The 6,722-nt window shown below is 40.8% G+C and overlaps 1 pseudogene; it reads left to right on the top strand.

Moving 5' to 3' along the window:
• Positions 1 to 5,421: 5,421 nt before the first annotated feature.
• LOC131821260 (transcription factor BTF3 homolog 4-like) lies at positions 5,422 to 6,359 on the top strand (annotated as a pseudogene).
• Positions 6,360 to 6,722: the final 363 nt, after the last annotated feature.

The raw sequence follows: 6,722 nt of genomic DNA, 5'->3' as shown, positions 1-6,722 counted from the left end.
AGCATGATTTCCCTTTACTTATTTGAACATATTTATAATGGTTACTTTGAAGTTGTTTTCTGTTAAATCCAATATCTTCATCACTCTTTCAGGCACTTTCTATTGCTTGTTTTTTCTTATATATGGGTCACTCTTTGCTGTTTTTTTTGCATGTCTCATAATATTTTGTTGAAAATAAAACATTTTAGGTAATATATGGTAGCAAGTCTGGATATTGATTCCCTCTCCCATCCCTCTAGTTTGTCTTGGTTGTTGTTTGCTTGTTTATATGTTTAATATCTTGACTAGACTATTTTAATAAAGTATATTTTCCATGCAGTGTGAAGCCTTTGATGTTGCTTGTCAGATAGTGCAGACTTGAACATGTGTTTCAGCAGTGTTGTCTTTAAATGTATCTCTCCCTCTTCTTTCTGTTGAGAGGACTATCTCTGTTGGTATCACACTCAGTTGTTGGACTCCACTATTTTTTTTAAAGATTTTTATTTATTTATTTGACAGACGGAGATCACAAGTAGGCAGAGAGGCAGGCAAAGAGAGGAAGGGAAGCAGGCTCCCTGCTAAGCAGAGAGCCCGATGCAGGGCGTGATCCCAGGACCCTGGGATCATGACCTTAGCTGAAGGCAGAGGCTTTAACCCAGTGAGCCACCAAGGCACCCTGGACTCCCCTATTGCCTGCCTGACTGCTCTATTGTTTTAGACAATGCTCTGGGGCATAAATTGCTCTACAGTTTGATCCAATTAAAATTGAGCTCCTCTGTAGGGATAGTTTTTGAGGCACGTTTGAAGTTTGTTCTGACCTTGGAGGGTTAGTCTTAGCCTTCTATTTCCCTCACTGTTTCTGGTAAATTTGTTGGCCTAGAGTTTACCTTGTTGCTTTCATGGATTTATTAGTCTTCTCTTAATTGCTTACTACCAAAATGTCCATTGTTTCCAAGACCACCCTTAGTCATGAACTGCCCCACATTCTGTTTTAAATTAAGTCAGTTCCTAGGAGGAGAACTTTGGAGCCCTCTGTTATTATTGGCTGCCTTGCCCCATAGGGTGGGAAAACAAAAAACAAAAAAACAAAAAACAAAACCTCTGAGCTATTCTCTGGGGACTGTTTGGATACAGAAGCCTCTGGTCCTATCAGTTTTCTTCTTCTGACATGGAGACTTTACTTTTAGAGTGAGGTGGAGCAAGGGCAATTAGGCCCAGTATTCCGGCCTGCTCTGTGTGGTGCAGAACCTCTGCTCTGAGAAGGAGCTGGATAAAGGCAGGGTGCCCCAACTTCTTCACCATACTCACCAGAAATTAGCTTTTTCAGCTTGGAGTGGAATGGGATGAAAAGTGCTGGCTTGTTTCTCCCAATGAAATATGGTAACCCTTGTTTTGGAGCAAGAGGTTAGAGAGATTTTTCCTTTTGGCCACATCTTCCTGGAGTGGAGCTCCCATTTAATTCAGCTGGGGCTGGGGAGGAGGGGAATGGGTCTTGGCTGAACTGCCACAGATTCTTGGATTTCTTATTGAGTTTTAGTAGGTTTTCTTAAAGAAGTGTTTCTATATTTACTGTTTACTCTATAACAATTTCCAGGGACTTTAAATGGTTGGCTCTTAAAATTATTTTCATCAGTTATACTTGCTTCTGGAGTGATTACAGTGCTCCCCATATGTCATTCTGGATGTGAAATTCCATCACTTCTATCTTTTTAAAAATGCTACTTTGTGTGAGAAATGTTATAGTTTGGTGGATCAGATAGCACTCAGTTCATGAAGACAAGTGTGATTTATATAGTCACTTTTTGTCTTGTGGTCAGGTGTTCAGTCTCTATCAGGACCCAATAGTAAACCAGTAGCTATTTTTCAAATGCAGAACAGTTAGCAATAGAGGAGGGCATGGCCTTACTCATAATCCATAGTGATTTTTACAGTGATTCCTGCTGTGGCTTGTCATAGTTTTCATATTACTTCTCTGCCTGATATAGACATGAAATTTAGAATAGTATTGGGTCTGCTGGGGGTCCAATAAGACCCAAGGGCCGGATCAACTTCCACTGCAATCAGGACCTGCTTCAAAGCTGTTTCTTGCTCTGAGCTTTATTCAAAAGTGCAGCCTTACAAGGTTCCTGGTAGATGGGTCAGAGCAGCATAATCGAATATGGTAAATATTGCCTTCAAAATTCAAAGAGACTCACCAAGCATTGTCCCTCTTCTTTATGGTAGATGGTACAAGTGCAGGGGGTTATATCCTATTTCATAAGGAATATACAGACATACCCCATACCCACTGGACACTTAGAACTTCAGCAACTAGAAGGTGCTTGAACTTCTCCAAGGTTTATCCCTTATCCTCTAAAATGCATGTGTCCCACCAAGACATTTGTTTCTTTGTTATTTCCTACTCACTGGGTTGATATAGCATAATATCATCAATAGAATGGACCATTATATTGGGATATCAAGAAAATTAAGTAATTTCTAGACTGGTCATCATTGGTAGTAATTGATTTGTACTTTTTCTATTACTAACTAATGTTGTTCGCTTTGATCACTTGATTAAGATAGTATCTGCCAGCTTCTTCATTGTGCAGTTCATCCTTTTACCTTTTGTAATTGGTAAGTATTTTTTGAGGAGATACTTAGGAATTATGTAAAAAAAAGTTTATTTACTTATTTATATCAGTATGAACTCATGGTTTCCTATCTTATCCAATAATTTTTTACTCTCATTAATCTGATGCTCAGATTTTCACTGATTTGGGCAGCAGGAGTCCCTTTAGTCTGGCTTGTTTGTCCTTCTGACATGCCCTGTCATTCTCTGAGCACTTTCTTGCTTCCTTACTGTCTGGAACAAAAAGTTGTTCCAGGCTTATTTTATCATTTTCCTGTCCACCCCTGCAATAAACCACTTGTTCAAGGTGCTCTGATTTCTTTTAGCAGAAACTGGTATTTAGAATATCTGGGTACTATGTGTGATCATTGCTTATATGTCCTCTCAGCAGACAGCTAGGAAGTGTATGTAGAGGGGTGTGTGTGTATTTATTTCTTTAGCTGTCTACATATCTAAATGTGTGTATACATATGCACATTTATATCTACACTTATTTATTTTTGGTGAAAAGATTTATTTATTTTAGAGAGAAAGAGAATGTGTGAGTATGGGAAAAGTCAGAGGAAGAGGAATGAGAATCTTAAGCAGACTCCATGCTGAGTGCAGAGCCTGATGTAGGCCTTAATCTCACGACCCTGAGATCATGTCCTGAGCTGAAACCAAGAATCAGATGCTCAACAGACTGAGCTACCCAGGTACCTCTGTATTTGTATGTATATATATTTGTTGTTTCTACTGATTGATTGATTTTTAAGTTCAATTATCCAACCTGTAGTACATCATTAGTTTTTGATGTAGTGTTTAATGATTCATTAGTTGTGTATAATACCCAGTGCTCATCAGATCATACACCCTCCTTAAGATTTTATTTTTAAGTAATTTCTACACCTAACATGGAGCTCAAACTCACAACTGTCTGAGAACAAGAGCCGCATGCTGTCCTATCTAATCTAGCCAGGTGCCTTTACACTTACTTTTAAACTGAAAACCATGAGTTCTCATCAATACCTTCAATTCCAACCCAATACCACAAGGCTCATTGTAGTCTTTTTCTCTTTCATATTGGTAACTCTCTTCTCTGACAGTGAGAAACCTGGCTTCATTTATCCTTAATAATTTCATTAGGCCATGTGTATGTAATCTGCATTTCTTCCATTACCTCTTCGTCTATGGAGATACCCTCCTAACCACACTCTGTCTTCAGCACCTGATACCAGGCCACCTCTCTGCATGGATACCCTCCTTATCCTTCTTGGCCACTGACACCCTGTACCAGGCTATGTTTTGTGGGCATACCCATTCTATCCCATTAAGTTTCTGATGTTGCATTCTGCCTACCCCACCCCTCTTCCACTGTTGTGAATGTGCTCTTAACTCCACATAGGTTTTGACATTACATGCCAGACCACCCCTCTGAAGAAATGCTTTTCACACCCTTCCCTACTCAGGTTCTAAACCCTCAATGTCAGGCTGTCTCTTTTCCCACGTGAATTTTTTTTTTTTTTTTTTTTTTTTTACACTGCTTTGGCTCTGATACCCCACGTCAGGCAACCTCTTCTGGAGGCATCATCCTAACTCTCTTTGAGCTCAAACACCCCTCTCTAGGCTGCTTCCTTACCTGTATGGAAATTGTCCTCATCTTCTATGGACTATCACATCACACTCCAGGAAGTCTCTCCCTTTCATGGACATTCTACTCACGCTTCTTGGATATGACACCTCACGCCAGACCTTACCACAGCATGTATGCCTTCCTGGCCCGGCTTGGGCTCTTTGACACCTTGCTTTAGGTTGCCACCTTACCCTCATGGATGCACTCTTCACCTTGTTCAGGATCTGACATCCTGTATGAGCCTGCCTGCCATCATGGACATCTTTCTTACTCTACTTGGGCTCTTTTACTGCATGCCAAGTTGCAACTCTGTAGGCCTTCCTCATCCTGCCCAGTTCTAACTTCGCATGCTGAGTTGTGCTCCAGCGTGGATACCCTCCTAATCCCACCTAGGCTGGGATGTCCCAGCCAGACCACTTCTCCCATTAATACCTTTCTCATTCTACTTGGGATTTGACACTGTCATTAGGCCACTCCCTCTGCAAGGGGCTTTCATTTCTCATACCACACAGCCCCCTTCACTCCATGTGGACGCTTTCCTCACTGTCCTTGGACTCTGATAGCCCATGCCAAGCCACCCCTCCTTGGGGTTGCCCTTCTCGCCCTGCCCTGGCTGTGAGTCCCTATACTAGACTGACCTCTAGTATGGATACTCTCCTAACTCTACTTATGTGCCAGCACCCTATGTCTGGTCACCCCTCTACATGAACTCTCTCTTCTCCCTATTTTGGCTTTGACACTCCATGCTAGACTGTCTCCATATCTGCACAGGTGCCCTCCGTACCCTACTTGGGCTCCATAAACTTATGCCATACCTCCCTTACCTCACTCAGGCTGTAACTGCCTGCCCTCCAGATGCCTCCGTTGCTCTCTCCCCAGCAAATGGCTTTCAAAGGGAATTTCTCAGGAATGGGAAGGAAGAGGAAGGACATCAGTGCATGTTTTAAATGCCTTGATGAGGGGAGTATTGTATGTGTCTTCCCAGGAGGTATTGTTAGGGGTAGATCCATTCCATTGCATCCATTTCTCTGAACTTTTGGATTCTTTCTAAAGGATGTCAGAGAAGTTCAGGCGTTTTGACATCAATAACTGCAGGCCATCTCTGAGTCTAGGCTTTTTTTTTTTTTTTTTTTTTTTTTTTAGTTTTTAACATTTATTGAGGATTCTTAACCAAATCTGTCCATATCATGATGGTTACAAACTTCCTAACTCTTCTCGACTGAGGCAGCCATCTTGCTCTTGCTGCGTGCTGTTGTTGGAGGACCCTCCCTGCTTCAGATTTACCAACAGCATGAATCAAGAAAAGTTAGCCAAACTTCAGGCTCAGGTCCGGATAGGGGGCAAGGGTACAGCTCGCAGAAAGAAGAAGGTGGACATAGAACAGCTACAGCTGATGACAAAAAACTCCAGAGTTCTCTAAAAAAAACTGGCTGTGAATAATATAGCTGGTATTGAAGAGGTGAACATGATTAAAGACGATGGGACAGTTATTCATTTCAACAATCCCAAAGTCCAAGCTTCCCTTTCTGCTAACACCTTTGCAATTACTGGTCATGCAGAAGCCAAACCAATCACAGAAATGCTTCCTGGAATATTAAGTCAGCTTGGTGCTGACAGCTTAACAAGTCTTAGGAAGTTAGTTGAACAATTCCCACGGCAAGTGTTGGATAGCAAAGCACCAAAATCAGAAGACATTGATGAAGAGGATGATTGATGAGGCATCAAAGGATGAAGCTAACTAAAATTTTTTTCTGGAGTTTGGAAACTGGCATGGACTAGATTTAACAAATCAGCTATGTGGTTCCAAAGTTTTACAGACATGGAGAACATCAACTGTTACTAGTTCAGTAATATAAATATTTTGTATATTGATAATGCTGTTTGTTCAGCATTTTTCAGTCATTTGATTTTGCATTTTGCACTTCCTCCCAGGATCTATTCTTTTGGTCAAAATACGAAGTATTGGTGCAGTTTGAGGGTGTTTTGATGTTTGATTCTCAGTTTTCTATTTTGTTTTTTTGTTGGGGTATTTTTGGTGTGTGTGTATATGTATGTATGCGTGTGGGTATGTGTGTATACAGTGGAGAGCAAATTGGAAAACAGTTCTATTTATCCTCCTTCTTCCCCCAGTAGAAAATAAAGCAAATCTTTACATTTGTTACTTTTTATTTTTTTCTAATAATGCACCGAATTAGAAAAGTGAGTACCTTGGATTTCAGATCTGAGGAGATTTTACCCTTGGAAGTTTGGTTTTAATTTGCTTTGTTAACATATTTTTTATACATTTTTCTGTGTTTAAAATGTCTTCAGATATTTTGTCACCAGCTCCATGTTGGTATAGTGGATAGCATATCTTTGGTACATTGCCTTAGATTCACTTACCTAGTCGGACCCAGAAGATTTTCTTCTGGCTTTCTTCCTAAATCCTTTTTTGCTCTCCTTTTGGTCTCCCAGTGACCTGGTCAGCCTTTGATAATGCTCTTCCCCATCTTCTACCTAGCCTGAGAAGGATGTTCTCCA

Source organism: Mustela lutreola, chromosome X (assembly GCF_030435805.1).
Source record: "Mustela lutreola isolate mMusLut2 chromosome X, mMusLut2.pri, whole genome shotgun sequence".
In the NCBI taxonomy this organism is placed as follows: Eukaryota; Metazoa; Chordata; class Mammalia; order Carnivora; family Mustelidae; genus Mustela; species Mustela lutreola.
Note: the sequence above shows the minus strand (reverse complement) of the source record. Positions and strands in the feature narration are given on the sequence as shown.